Source organism: Zootoca vivipara, chromosome 2 (assembly GCF_965207765.1).
Source record: "Zootoca vivipara chromosome 2, rZooViv2.hap1.1, whole genome shotgun sequence".
Lineage (NCBI taxonomy): Eukaryota > Metazoa > Chordata > Lepidosauria > Squamata > Lacertidae > Zootoca > Zootoca vivipara.
This window is the reverse complement of record NC_142584.1, coordinates 17,170,187-17,185,491: the sequence shown is the minus strand read 5'-3', so window position 1 is coordinate 17,185,491 and position 15,305 is coordinate 17,170,187. Positions and strand designations below refer to the sequence as shown.

The window sequence follows — 15,305 nt, the reverse complement described above, 5'->3', positions numbered from 1 at the left end:
CTGGATATGAGGAGAGAGCACCCTCTCGCATTATGTTTCATCTGTGGGAGATGCACTTGGTTAAAATGAAGGCCTCAGGGCAGCTGCACCAACTCTATGGGGCTGAGGTTGCGACGAACCCCCTTGCCGACGTTGCCAATAGATTATGAGACGAAAGGATACAAGGGTAAAGCAATCCCCACTCAATTCCTTACGCCTTAAAATAAACCCCTCAATTCTGGGCTTTTCAGTAAAGGGAGTCTAATTCCAGCTTTCGTGGCCTGATCTCACAAACACTCAGGGCTATTTGAATGAACAACCTCTTGCCTACAAAACAGGGACTCCCTCAACTCAGATCCCCACTGTATCAGTCTGCCATATCACCCTGGCAAACTTGTGGCACTCTAGGTTTTCACCATACTGCCCCTCCCTTTTTCCTTAGGTAAGTTTTGCCCTATTCTGAGTCTCCACCTCTGTGAGTTTTAATACGCTGCTGGAATAACCAAGACGATACTCTTTGGCACAAAAAGAAGATGAATTTTATTTTCTTGAGAACATAAGTTTTTCTTTTCTTAACGATGCATAAGTTTACAATCTTAGTTACAGTTATACATCAACTCTGTCAGACTTTAACTTCAAGTTATCCTAAGCCTAACCTAAACCACCACTCTCCTGGCCCCACACCCTTCTTCTTCTCCCTTCGTCACCAACCTCCCCCTCTTCCTGCTGCCAAAAAGGTTATTCCCTCCTTTTTAAACCGGGCACCGTCCCTGTCAGTTAAGCTGGAGGTGGATTAACTCTTTCTAATCCAGGGTGTAATAAATCTTCCATCCTGGGGCGATCCGTTACAGAGGTTTCTACACACACACACACACACACACACACACACACACACACACACACACTGATGTCTGCTGGGATGGGGCTCAGCCCTCCCAATCTTGAGGAGGCCGAGGAGGCCTGGCAGGAAGTCACCCTTTGTCGCACAGAGCCAGGAGATGCTGCGTGTGAATGTCGCATTGGGAGAAGACCTGGTCAGCCTCTCCTGATGCGACAGTCATTACCTTTATTAAGGTAAAATTTACATCCATTGCTCTGCCCCGCTTTTGCCTTGGTCACCACCACCCAGGAAACATTCATTGAGAGAGAATGCAGCCCTCAGGCTGAAAAGGTGCAAGTTAAGAGCATGGCGATAATGTTGAGAAGGGGCTGCAAGTCCGGTGAACAAACAGCTTCACCTGCAGATACTGGGTCATATAGCCTTGCTGTGAAGCTTCTTTTGGGGAGGGGCCTCTGTCTAGGCCCTGTGTCATTACTGAAAGGCCCACATATTGTGGGACTATTATTGCCAATGGGAAATTTCCACTGGAAACAGGGATCCTCAGCTGGAAATAATAATGAAAACTTTACAAGTTGGAATGGCATGGAACTGCCCCACCCCACCCCCGAGTTTCTGAAAGGAAGAAACATGGGCATAAACATTTCACCACAGAGCAAGAAGCCAAGCTCAAGGCATAGGCAGCTGCTGAATACAGACATGACCTAGATTCTCAGTTTTCCAGTTTAAAAAATGTGAGCAAAACCACCACACACTTTAAAAAAAACAACAACCCTCAGATAAAGCAATGAGGAGGAGTGCTTTGCACATTCATTTTCCTGGAGTCTTAATCTGAACAGGGGATGGAGATACTGCTCAAGTCTGCTATGGTCATTGGGCATGATGCCCCTTCTGCTGACTTCATGGTAAACCCCTTCAGCAAATGAATCACAAAAATATCGAAGAAATGGGATGTTTTCAATCCCTGCAGCAGGCATGTTTAGCATGTGAAGGGAGGCAGTTGTGATCATCTAGATACCCGGCTGAGTAAGACACACACTGCAGCCGTGTGTTGCAATTATGGGGTTAGATACGGATAGTGCCAGAGGCAGAGATGAGCAATACTTTCCTGGATCAGACCATTGCAATGTCCAATGGGAAGGGAGGAATAAAGTGTCGCTTTGCACAGACAACGTTGCATTTTATGTGGAAACACACACACACCCCAAGCTCCTGAGCAGGATAGCTTGCATTTGGCAGCAAACGTGAACAGTGGTCAATGAAAACCCTTTGGTAGCTTCACAGATAAGAATCAACGAGCAGTTGATATATTTAGAGTCCTTTTATTACAGCATCATGTTGCAAGCACAAATACACAGCTCTCCGCAAGGAGGGCAGTTGGCTACTCTAAATTCTCCTTCCAGCTTCCGCAGCAATTAAGGCACCAACGGGAAGTCCCTCCCTCCCTCTGCCTCCTTTGCTGTCTGATACATTCTGACCTCTGAGTCCGTGTTTGGGGGGGGGTCACCCACACTCTCAAGTGACGTCTCTGCTAGCTGCCAGCTGCCCCCTCCCTCCCGGCTCCCTTGTCATTATCTTGTAACTGGGTAACTCCTCCCCAAACTGTTCAGCTTCTCTCTCTTTCTCTCTGCTTCTGGACATGCTGTGGACAAGGGGTGGGCAGCTCTTCCCCCTCCAGCTCTCCATCGGAGAGAAGCTGGTCTGCCATGCAATGCATTCCCCCGTCCTCATCTTCAGACTATTCCCTGACACCCAAACATAACACTAATATTGAGCTCATATTCCTTCAGAATGTGACACAGCGTGTGCCTCTGTGTGTGGAATTTATGGTAATCAGTCTCATAAAGGTAAAGGTAAAGGGACCCCTGACCATTAGGTCCAGTTGCGGATGACTCTGGGGTTGTGGAGCTCATCTCGCTCTATAGGCCAAGGAGTCAGCGTTTGTCCGCAGACAGCTTCCAGGTCATGTGGCCAGCATGACTAAGCTGCTTCTGGTGAACCAGAGCAGCACACGGAAATGCTGTTTACCTTCCTGCCAGAGCGGTACCTATTTATCTACTTGCACTTTTGACGTGCTTTTGAACTGCTAGGTTGGCAGGAGCAGGGACCGAGCAACGGGAGCTCACCCCGTCGTGGGGATTCGAACTGGCAAGCCCTAGGCTCTGTGGTGTAGACCACAGTGCCACCCACATCCCATAGCAGTCAGTCTCATAGCAGAACACAATCACAATTCAGCACCATGGACAGCTGCCGGTTTAAAGGAATTTGTCAGGTTATGCACCAAGTGCAAGCATTTTGTACCAGTGACAAAGACCCTTAGCAATCTATCCTGATTGTGAGTTTCCACGCTGCTCATGAGAGGTTCAAATCATATATTTATGCCTACTCTTATTTCATGTTATAGTAAGTTTCTAGAGACTAGATTACGAGTCTTTGTAAATTGTGTTTCTAAAGGAACTTTTGTTATTGACAAATGCCAATGTGTTTGCATGATTAAGTTTGTTATGAGTAAAAAATCATTTTAAGTTAGAGCTTAATAATTATTTCACTATTAATATACTTCTTCTTAATTGCATTTCACGATTAACATATAGGGTTGCCAGACTCAATAGTGGACAGGACTTCTGTGCCTTTAATTGCCCTGCTCTCTTTTGAGTCTGGAAACCTTAAAGAGAAACCAGCAGACCCTTTGTTTAATTTCCAAGCAAAGGGTCTGCTCGTTTCTCTTTAAGGTTTCCAGACTCAAAAGAGAGCAGGGCAATTAAAGGCACAGGAGTCCTGTCCACGATTGAGTCTGGCAACCCTATTCACATACTTCTTAATTGTATTTCAGTTCAACAATTACTTTGATAAAATACATATATGGTTATGTGCAAATGGCTTTAGATACCTATTAGGTCCATAAATTACCATATAGCATATATTCAACAACAAAAAAACAGTGACAATTTGTTGTTGACAAAGGACAGCTGGGCATATAAAGGGCCCCATTACCTTCAGTAGCTTAGGGCCTCATCAAACCTAAATCCAGGCATGATGATGCCCATCAGTTTGTGCTGATGGGAATTGCAGTCCCAAATATCAGGTTGGCTTCAAGTTACAAGCAGAAGCTCCAGCTCTGGGCTTGACAACCCAATGCTTGGCCTCAGCAGCAAACTCCAGCCCCCCCCCCCGGCTTCCTGTTAGGCCACCAGCCTTCTGGACTGTCACCTCCCTGACAGCCTATTCTTGTGCCTGCAGGGTTTGCTTTCAGAACACATATTGGCTGTGTCATAGATTTCAAAATCTATGCCTCAATCCTCCACAGGGTTTCCTTCTGCTTTTCCTTCTCCCGATGTTGAATGTATGTGATGGTGCGCTTCTGGCAAGTAGCTGGAAGTAGGGTTTTTTTGGGGGGTGTCCCTCCTAAAAGAGGAGGCTGGTGGCACCCAAAGCAACATTTGCTGGTGTGGGAGTTCTGCTGACAGCCAACCCAAACGAATTTGAAAGCACTGCAGGGCAAAAGCTTCAGCAGTTTGTTCCCTTCAGCGAGTGACTCTGCTGCTAAGAAATGCTAGGCAGACTGCTTATTCAAGAGGAGAAAGAGAAACTGGGTTTAGGAAAAGGAAAGTGTGGGATGTTGTTGTTTAGTCATTTAGTCGTGTCCGACTCTTCATGACCCCATGGACCAGAGCACGCCGGGCAATCCTGTCTTCCACTGCCTCCCGCAGCTGTACTGGTGGTATTTGACTCCTAGTAAGTTAGTAGGTAAGGAACACATGTGGCACTGTGGGATAAACCACAGAGCCTGGGGCTTGCCGATCAGAAGGTCGGCGGTTCGAATCCCCGCAACGGGGTGAGCTCCCGTTGTTTGGTCCCAGCTCCTGCCAACCTAGCAGTTCGAAAGCACAAAGTGCAAGTAGATAAATAGGTACCACTCCAATGGGAAGGTAAACGGCATTTCCGTGCGCTGCTCTGGTTCGCAAGAAGTGGCTTAGTCATGTTGGCCACATGACCCGGAAGCTGTACACCAGCTCCCTCGGCCAGTAAAGCGAGATGCGTGCCGAAACCCCAGAGTCGTCCGTGACTGGACCTAATTGTCAGGGGTCCCTTTACCTTAAGTTAGCAAAAATGTTTAACACAAGTACAAATACCCCTTGGAAATGTAAAGATGTAAAAATGTAAAATGTAAAGACCTCCAGGAGCGCGACCGCTGAATGTCCGCTAGGCAATGGGTGGTTGCTAGGCAATGGACGGTTGCTAGGTAACGGACGGTTGCTAGGCAACAGGACGGTTTCCAGCAACCAACTTGTTGCCTAGCAACCACCCATTGCTAGGCTAGACAGCTTGATGGTTGCTAGGCAACAGATGGTTGCTAGGCGACAAGTCGGTTGCTAGGCAACCATTGGTTGCTAGGCAACGGATGGTTGCTAGGCAACGGGTGGTTGCTAGGCAACGGGTGGTTGCTAGGCAGCTTGGTGGTTGCTAGGCAATGGGCGGCTGCTAGGCGACAAGTCAGTTGCTAGGCAACCATTGGTTGCTAGGCAACAGGTCGGCTGTTAGGCGACAAGTCGGTTGCTAGGCAACCATTGGTTTCTAGGCAACGGATGGTTGCTAGGCAACGGGTGGTTGCTAGGCAACGGGTGGTTGCTAGGTGACAAGTCGGTTGCTAGGCAACCATTGGTTGCTAGGCAACGGGTGGTTGCTAGGCAACAGGTGGTAGCTAGGCAACAAGTCGGTTGCTAGGTAACCATTGGTTGCTGGGCAGCGGGCGGTTACTAGGCAATGGGTGGTTGCTAGGCAGCAGGGCGGTTGCTAGGCAATGGGCAGTTGCTAGGCAACGGATGTTGCTAGGCGACAAGTGAGTTGCTAGGCAACCCTTGGTTGCTAGGTAACAGGACGGTTGCTAGGCAATAGAAAGGCAGATCGCCCACTGCTGCCTCGAAAGCCGCGCCACCAGATGATACCACAAAATTCCACAGCAACCAACTGAAAACAGGCCTTTTGCAGCAACAAGGCCCAACATTGCCAAGTGGAGGTAGGGGCCTGCCCCAGCCTCCGGAAGCGAAGTCCCGGCTCCGATGCCTTCCGGAGGCTGGGGCTTTGCTCTGATGCCTTTGCGGAGGCCGGGGACCGCTTTCGTGGCTGCAGCCCAGTCGCGGAAACGCTCCCCGGCCTCCGCAAAGGCATCGGAGCAAAGCGGTTAATCCGTTTTAGGGGGTGTTTTTCCTCGTCTAGAACGGATTAATCAACTTCCCATTACTTTCAATGGGAAAGTTCACTTCGGTTTACGAACACTTCGGTTTATGAACAGACTTCTGGAACCAATTGTGTTCGTAAACCGAGGTTCCACTGTATGGGCCTTTTACAAGGCCATGCCTTTGGGTAGAATAAATGTTATTTCACATAACACATGTGGGTAGGGGAGTCAGGGTTGGGACAGGGCAAAATTTTACAGAACACGCGCATTGGGGGAATGATTGTGTGCAAAATGAACAGGTCACAGGGATAACCCAGGGAGGGGGGTTGGACGGAGGAGAGGGGGGGAATCACAGGGATAAGCCGGGGTGAGGGGAGAAGTGGAGGAATCACAGGGATACGTCATGGATCGGCACAGGGTAGGGGAAATCACTCAAATAAACCACAGCAGCGCGTGACAGGGCTAGCTAGTTGCCTAATAAAAGAAGTAAATGCCATCAACCAGTACATTTTCCAGGTTTTATTTGAAGTTTGGGAAAGTAGATTAGAGACATTTGTATTCATTAAGAATATTTTTTTAAAAAAATACTGTTCCTTTGGAACTCAGACACTTTATTTATAAAGTTTGGGCTTTATAGGCAGCATAAGAACCATAAACAGAACAATAAAATGGTGAGGGGGGGTGGGAGTCACTTTTGTACATCACACTTTACAAAGGGAAGAAAAGAGAAAACCCACAATGTTGTTTAATAAATTCCTGTTTTAGCAGATGACTAAAGGAAAACACAGCGCCGAGAGCACAGTGGATGGGGACTGTGGAATGAGACCACCATATCTGGAAGAACCATCTCTGGTATCCAGTATAATGCTTTGAAAAGGACACCACAACGCTCATGGATTTCAGAGCTCAATTTAATTTTCTAGATCACTGATGGCGAACCTATGACACGCGTGTCACCACTGACACGCATAGCCATTTTAGGTGACACGCGGCCACGTGCCGAGGTGAAACAGGTATAGGGCAAGTGAGAGCAACTTAAGGGCAGCACAGCTTCTGCTCGGCAGCTCCGTGACGCTCTCTCTTTCCTCCCAGCACCGAGAAGGGCGGTGCGTGCCTTGGGCGCGTCAGCAACCTCGCCTAGCCAATCCCCCTCCGCGTTTTTCAAGGCGGCGGCTGGATTGGTTGATGCGACCGCTTCGCACGGGCGCTGGGGATTGGCGGCCCAAGAGCAGGCTGCAGAAGGCGGCACCGTCAAGTGCTTCGCGGAGGGAGAGATCAGACTTTGGCGTGCGTGCCCCTGCTGCTGCTGGCCGCGCTGTGGGGCAGGGAAGCGCTCCCAGCTCAGGGGGTCCTGAGGCCGCCGCCACTGCCATCCTCGCCGGCAGCGCCGCCGCCACCGTCCTCTGCCTCCACTGCGCCCAGCGGCCATGACGCCGCACCCGCCCTGGGCAGCAGCGGTTCCCCTGACGGCGAGGAGGCGCTGAGCAGCAATGCGAGTGGGGTGGGCAGCGTGGCCACCACCGTGCCCGCCCTGCCTGAGCGCAACCAGCTCATGACCCAGTGCGCCCTCTCGGTTCTGGTCCTGGCCAGGGCCGCGCTCATCGTCTCTATTTTGTCATCCAGACCGTGCGACTTCGTCCCCAGAAATAGGTAGTTTTCATTTCCCCTTATTTTCAAGCCTAAGATTTTTGTCAAATAGCTTTTAAAATAATCTGTAGACTTGTGCACCCTGAAGATGCACACCCCCCCCCATCTGAGCCATTTTGGACTTTCCTCACAGAAGAGCTGCTTTATTGCCTCAATCTTTTTGGTGACCCTTTTCTGAGCCATACATATTTGGGCAAGGGAATAGGACAGGCATGTCCAACAGGTAAATCGTGATCTAGCGGTAGAACACTGGACGTCTGCGGTAGATCACTGGTAGATCATTGGCTCCCCCCAAAGAAGCTGAACAGATGTGGCTTCCCTTTAAAAAAGCTCAAAAGTTTACCTCCTCCCTGAAAACACTCAACAACTTTGACCCGAAGCCTCCCAAAATGGGCCTTTAAAAAAAAACGTTACCTGGTTCTTCTATTCCAGGGGTGGCAAACTCCCAAGAGACTGCGATCTACTCACAGAGTTAAAAACTGGCAGTGATCTACCCCCTTTTGGGGGATTCAGGTCAAAAGTTGTTGAACTTTTTTGAGGAAGACCCATTGGAGGAAGGCCTGAGCCCAGAGTTCCACTGGGAAAGACCTCTGGGTTTTGCCTTATTTTTTTTCCTTTTTAAATCTTTTTTTATTTTAAAAAAAACCTGTAATAATTTTTTTTACCTCCCCTTTTCCCTTTTTAAAGGGGAAACAATTATACATTTTTTGTTATTTAAACTATAAATATCGTGAAATTGTGGTTTTTTTCTCGAAGTGACACATCACCCGAGTTATGCTCGGTTTTTTGGCGAATTTTGACACACCAAGCTCCAAAGGTTGCCCATCACTGTTCTAGATGGTTCCATAGTAGCCATATTGTGGAGACTGGTATTTCTCTTTCATGGATGTTCCCAAGGTGAAATGAATCCCCTCCCATTCCTCAGGGTGATTTAACTTCTAGAGCCGTGGTTCCCAACATGGGGCACACGCCCCACAATTTGACTTTTAAGGGGGAAATTTGATAATGACTTTGTAATAATAAAGAATAATAATAGTAATAATAATAATATATTTTATTTATACCCCGCCCATCTGGCTGGGTTTCCCCAGCAACTCTGGGCAGCTCCCAACATAATTAAGAGCACAATAAAACATCAGACATTAAAAACTTCCCTAAACAGGCCTACCTTCAGATGTTTTCTAAAAGTCAGATAATTGCTTATTCCCATCTGAAGGGAAGGTGTTCCACAGGGCCTCGGCCAATAAAGCGAGATGAGCGCCGCAACCCCAGAGTCGGTCACGACTGGACCTAATGGTCAGGGGTCCCTTTACCGAGAGGCATCTGTGTGGCCAAGCTTCCCGATGGCGCCTTTCCTCTCCGTTCAATTAATAGCAGAGATTTTGTTAACAAGCCAGCAGGCCTGTAATTGATTTTGCATGGATGTAAAGATGAAGAAGCGGCTGACAAGTCAAAGGCCAAAAGAGAACCTCACAGTGCCTTTGGGGAGCAGTTAAAAAAAACAGAATTACATGGACGGCTCATCAAAGAGGGTTGTGGGGGAGTCAGAGGAGGAGCTCCCCACTGAAGTCCAAAGATCTTTAAAACAAAACAAAAGATTTTGGAAGGGAGATGAAAAAAGAAATATATATCAAGGGCACCGATGTGAATAGATCTCGGCAGTAAACTGCAAGTGGTAGCAGGCCTCTCTGATGGGTTAGGAAATGGAGCTGTGGGCAGGATCCAGCAGGAAGGGACAGAGAAACACTCTTAACCCAAGAGCTGGAGCCGTTGTCACTCATTTTAGGGCTCTGCATGAAGTGTGGATACACCATGACCTTCCAAATGTTGCTGAACACCCCCAGCCATTTCTAGAAGAGGCAGAACTGGCTCTGTGGGGATGAAATAAATGGATTAGGGAACCCCGTAAGAAGAGATGCACATCCATAAATACTACCTTCAGAAGCCTCCTCTGGGGTAATTGCTGTGCCTCTTCCAAAATGCGAAAGCAGAATAAAATAAAGCTCAGCTTGGCTTGTGGGTGGTGCGTTTTGAGACCAGCAGTGCAAAAGTTTCCCTGAGAGTGAGAGACCAGAGGGATGTGGGTGGAGAAGATGCCTTGACACAGAGAGGGATGCGGTATAATACTAGAATTCAAGGTTGCCCAGTGAAGCCGATTGACAGGAGGCTTGGGAGCGACGAAAGGATGTACTCCATCGCATGGCGTGTAATAACTGGTAGAATTCACAGCCACATAGCAACATAGATGGCTTCTAAAGAATTAGAGAAATCCATGGGTGACAGTATAATTCTGAATACCAGGTAGTGGAGAGAAAGATGGGAAGACCATCACCTTCATATATCTATCCTCTTGGTGGGCTCCTCAGCTACACAGAGAACATAGCAAGCTGCCCTACAGTGATCATCTCATTGATGCATCAAGTTCCCTCCTGTCTACATTCTCAAGTAGTGACTGCAGGACTTCAGATAAGGGTCTTTTCCAACCCTACCTGATGCTGGGAAATTGAACCTGGAACTTTCTGCATGCAGAGGAAGAGTATGTGTGTTGTGGAAATTTCTCTGTCCCTCTCTCAACACACACACACACACATCCAAATCACAAGAATATCATGGGGAACTTGTCAAAAGCCTTACTGAAATCAAGATACACTACATCCACAGCGTTCCCCTGGTCCACCAAGCTTGTAACTCTATCCAAAAAGAAATGAGATTTATCTGACACAAATTGTTTTTGGGAAACCCATGCTGGGTCCTAGTAACCAGACTTTCCTAAGGGCTCACAAACTGTCCTGTTCTAGGACCTCTCCTGGCATCGGCATCAAGCTGAATGGTCAGTAATAACCTGGGCCTTCTTCTTCTTTTTTTTGGATGCTGGGGGCATCATTGACCAGTGTCCAGGCTGAATGATGGGGGTGGAGATGCTCCTTCGGGTATACTGGACCGAGGGCATTTACATTTTTTCACTTTTGGGATGTTATATGTCTCCTATGCATCTAATATTTATTTCACTGCATGGATCTTGGCTATTCATCCCTTTCTCTCACTCTTTTGACCCTTGTGTCTTTTCTCACTGTCTTGTTTTACACCTTCCCATTCTGTAGCCATCTATGAACCATGCTCCTAACAGTTTTTATCAGGTGGAAGGAAGTCAGACAGCTCAGAAGGCCAAACTATCCCTTGGGCAGTTCCATTAGCATTTCTTAGGGGAGGATTTTGCACATAGAGTTTGCTTGCACCTAGCTGGAATTTTCTCTGTAGCATGAAATCAAACACATACCGGTAGAACTCTCCCCAGGATGGAGTTTGAAAGGCTCTTGCATGATTTATAAGAGCCACTGCAGAGCATTGCCGTCTTAAATTTGATTAGAGTATTCCTCTTGGTGCAGAGAGCACACATTGCTGAGAATCCTGAAGACAGTAACAAAATTCAGCTAGACTGAAAAACGGGCCTGTGGCTGCTGGATGTGTGTGCCTATCTAATTTGTATTGAAATATATTGTATCTTTGCAATCTTTACTTAGAATCTACAAGACTGAAACTCTTCCCTTGACTTCAGTTATGTCCGAGATACTTTTACAAGATGAGATATGTATGGGGGAGGGGTACTCTTTGATTTGTTGGAATGCTTTAACACAGCAAATGTTTGCTTATTTAAAAACTGTTCTTTGGCTCCAAATCAACCTTTAAAATTGCTTTATTTTTATTTTTTTTAAAAAAAACCATGAATATAAAACTAACTGCAAAGCAGGGCTGTCTTAAGCATATGTGGCACCGGGGTGCAAAAATCCGCCCAGCACCCCCCCCCCCGGTTGCCCAGAGTTGTCAACCTTTTATTGGGGGAGGGCAGCACGCTCTGGGCCAGCCGCAGAGGCGCGCAGGCAGTGCAGAGCAGGGCAAAGAGGAGCGCGAGGCAGTGGCGCTAGGCCGGGCACCTTATCAGATGGGCAGCACGCTCTGGATGGGCCTCTCCATATCCCTACGCCAATCCCAGGCCCGCAGGAGGGCAGAGGCAGTCGGACGGCCGCCTCAGCACCTCGCTGCCATGCTTGCGCCCGAACTCGTGTCAGAGAGCTGCCCGCAGCAGAAGAGCCTGCCGCGGACCTCTGGCGGGCAGGCTCTTTCATAGACTCTTGGCCCCAAACTCTCGGACTGGCCCCTGAGAGCCCAGTGACCGGATGCCCCACACCCCTAACAGCTATGGTTAAGATGGCCCTGCCTCAAAGAGTTATTCACCAGTCATCTTCCAGTTCAGAATCCTGTCCTATGGTACCCTCCATTTCTCCGATGAAAATAGAGATGTCCTAAGGGAAAGCAAGACATTCCGGTCCCCAGTCAGCACAGACATAGGTCAGGGACTGGAATGTCCCACTTTTCCTTAGGACATCCCTGTTTTCATCGGAGAGTATGGAATAGAACGTCCCTATTTCCACCGGAGAGGACACCTCTATTTTCATTGGAGAAATGTTGGCGGGTATGAGATGGTGACTGCAACTTAATGGCTGATTCTGTGACTTGAGAGGCTGCAGCACAGCAAGAATAAGGTAAGCAGCTACTACTAAAACCACCCTTCTAATGTAGAGCAAAAGCTCTATGAGTAGGCTCCAGTTATGGAGTCACCCAGCAGAGCCACCTTCCTCCCCACAATGGGATGAGCAGTGAGGCCATCGCTTTGACTTCAGCCACTTTTTTTCCTCCTTAAAAGAGGAATCCCTGCAGAGAACAGAATACTGTACCAGGAAAGCTGAAAACAAATTCGGAACAACGCTTCTGATGAGGATATGAGGTGAAATTCCCCCCCCTTCACTCTCTCTAAATCACTTGTTCCATTTGCACACTATAATAGGCAGCAGTGATAGACCGCAGCTCTTTTGTGCCAACACGAGGGGGTGGGGAGAAACCAAGCTTTGGAGGGAGCAAGCTCTGCTTTGCAGGTGGAAAACACCAAATGCAGAAAGCTCCTTGGTTCATGAAACAGAAGCAGCAGCAATTCTGCTTGCAGCATCCCACCCCTGCCAGGGGTGTCAAGAGTGTCAGCCAAGAGGATGTAAGCAGGAGTGCCAAGCAGGGGACAGAGCAATATTCCCCTTCCCCTCTCAGGTTTTGGGCCACACATGATTATTTCTTCATTGCCTGCCTATATTTTTGGCTAAACTCCTTGCTCTGCACCAAAGGTGGGGGAACGTCAGGGCCAGGATTCAAATGCAGCCTTCCATGCTTGTGCATATGGCCCCTGGAGGGGGTCAGGCCAAGCCCCTCACTAGAAGTAGCTTCAGGGCTTTCCCTCTTCCCCCCCCCCCAGGGGAACTCACAGAGAAACTCCGTTCTGGCCCCTCTCAGGTGGGTGCTATTGCCATTCTGTGAGAATGTGGGAGGTGTTCATAGTGAGTTTGGGCACCTCTATTTCAAGAAAAATAGCACTGAGTAGCTTGCTCAGTGAGGGGAGGCATGCTAGCTTCCTGTCAGGTATGTTACTGTCACTTTACTAGGAGGAAGAAGGTGAAGGGCAAGCGGAGCCGTAGTTGGTGATCTTGCGCCCCTGGCAGAACCGTCCAGATTGCGCCCCCTAGCTATGGACAAATTAGCTCTTCTTTCTGCCTCTCTTCCGAACCCCACCACCACCCACTCAATTCACCCTCTATTAAAAACCTTTTCTTATGAGGCAATAACCTCATAAGATTTATAGACATACTTATGGACATATTTTTAGCCGAGTTTGCGCCCTCCTCACCTGCGCCCCTGGCAGGGGCCCACCTCGCCACTCCCTAGCTATGGGCCCTGAGGGCAAGGCAGTGGGGAGGTTGGCAAGGTGTGGGTGCATGGGTGAGAGCATCAGAGTGGTTCTTTCAGTGCATGCGCACCACACCAACCTCCCCATTGTGTCCTCCTCCCAGTAATCCACAGCGACACACTTGCCCCCTGAGTGAGTCCCTTCCTTCCTTCCTTCCTTCCTTCCTTCCTTCCTTCCTTCCTTCCTTCCTTCCTTCCTTCCTTCCTTCTCTTTGCTATTCCCTCCAACGATTTTACCTGGCCAGGAAGTCTATTTTACAGTCCTCAATTTGAAGGGCTGTCAGAGGACATTCCTAAGGATCCATAAGCAGGGAGGGTCTTGCACCTACCCATAAAAAATTTACACCTAGGCAGCTAACTGAACAGGCACCCAGGTCACTTGGTCGCTGCACAGTGGTACCTGGGAAGTTGAATGGAATCTATTCCGGAAGTCTGTTGGACTTCCAAAATGTTTGGAAACCAAGGTACGGCTTCTGATTGGCTGCAGGGAGCCGCGGAAGCCGTGTCAAACATTCGGGTTCCAAAGAACACTTTCAAAACGGAACACTCACTTCCAGGTTTGCAGCATTCGGGAGCCAAAACGTTCGACTCGCAAGGCGTTTGGGATCCAATGTACAACTGTATTGTATTTCGATTTACATTATAGCACTGTCTAAATGTGCATCTATAGCTATAAACTAGCACATGCAGGTTTTAGGCCAATGTATGCCCTTTTCTTTGCCTTCTTATTTTTTATGCAAGTGGCCACCACAATTTTAGGTCTGTCCTCATAGGACAGCCCCACATGTTTGCTTTCATCTGAAGCACATAGCTCCATTTCCATGAAAATAGCTCAGAAATACAACTGATTTTTTTAAAATAAATAAATAAATAAATATCTCTCCCTGCCCTTCTCAGACAGTCATAAAACAAATCCCAGATAGGGTGACCTAAGAAAGACCCTCAACCAGGAGGGGGGAATTTTTCAGCTTCTTGATGACAGCCACCGACACAGAAACACGTCCTTAAATGCACAATCTTCCACTTAGCTCAAGGAGGAGACACTTAACCTTTCAGAGCCTGAAGCTGGGACATTTAATCTTCACCTCACCGCTATTGGAAGGGCATCCAAAAGGAAAGAGGCAGCAAACACCACCATTTTTGACAGGGATAATTGCCAGACACAAAATGGATCTGACACGTGAGTGACAACTGTTGATGCCCCCAACTTTCAAGGAAGATAAGTGAATTAGCGTGCTGTGTCAATTTGACTTCAGCCTTTGCTCTGCCAACCAGCTCAGCCATTAATACACTCTCTTTTGCCTCCAAACTTATAGAATGTCCAAATGCAACTAAGTGCTGAGGGTGGAACAGCAGCAACACAGTTCAGTACTGTTTACCGGTACTGTATCTCGACTACGTTGAGGTTCCTTTAATTGCTGTTAAGAAAAATCTGGTGCAAGTGCTTCCTTTATCTTGCACCTGCCATAGCTGTCGAGTTTTCCCTTTTCTCGCGAGGAAGCCTATTCAGCATAAGGGAACTTCCCTTTAAAAAGGGGAGAACTTGACATCTATGGCACCTGCAGGTCTTGCAATTGGTGTTTGAAGGTCACTGTGATCTGGCAACCAGCCAAGTAGGTCACTGGGATCTGGCAACCGGCCAAGGGTTGTGGTCATTCTTGGATATATTAAGAGGGGGCTGTACATTGCCTCTTTGCTTCGTTGCAAGGAAGCGCTGCCATATTGATACTGAACTCTGTGCTGCGAGTTGCACTTGCTTTGCATTTGAAGCAAGGATCCTTCTACTAAGGATCTAGCGCAGGCATCCCCAAACTTCGGCCCTCTAGATGTTTTGGACTACAATTCCCATCTTCCCCGACCACTGGTCCTGTTAGC

General features: G+C 48.1%; 1 protein-coding gene across 3 annotated transcripts in view; it reads right to left on the bottom strand.

Moving 5' to 3' along the window:
* Nucleotides 1-15,305, bottom strand: part of RAB11FIP4 (RAB11 family interacting protein 4) — a 193,962-nt gene that overhangs the window by 137,399 nt on the left and 41,258 nt on the right. The window lies entirely within an intron of this gene.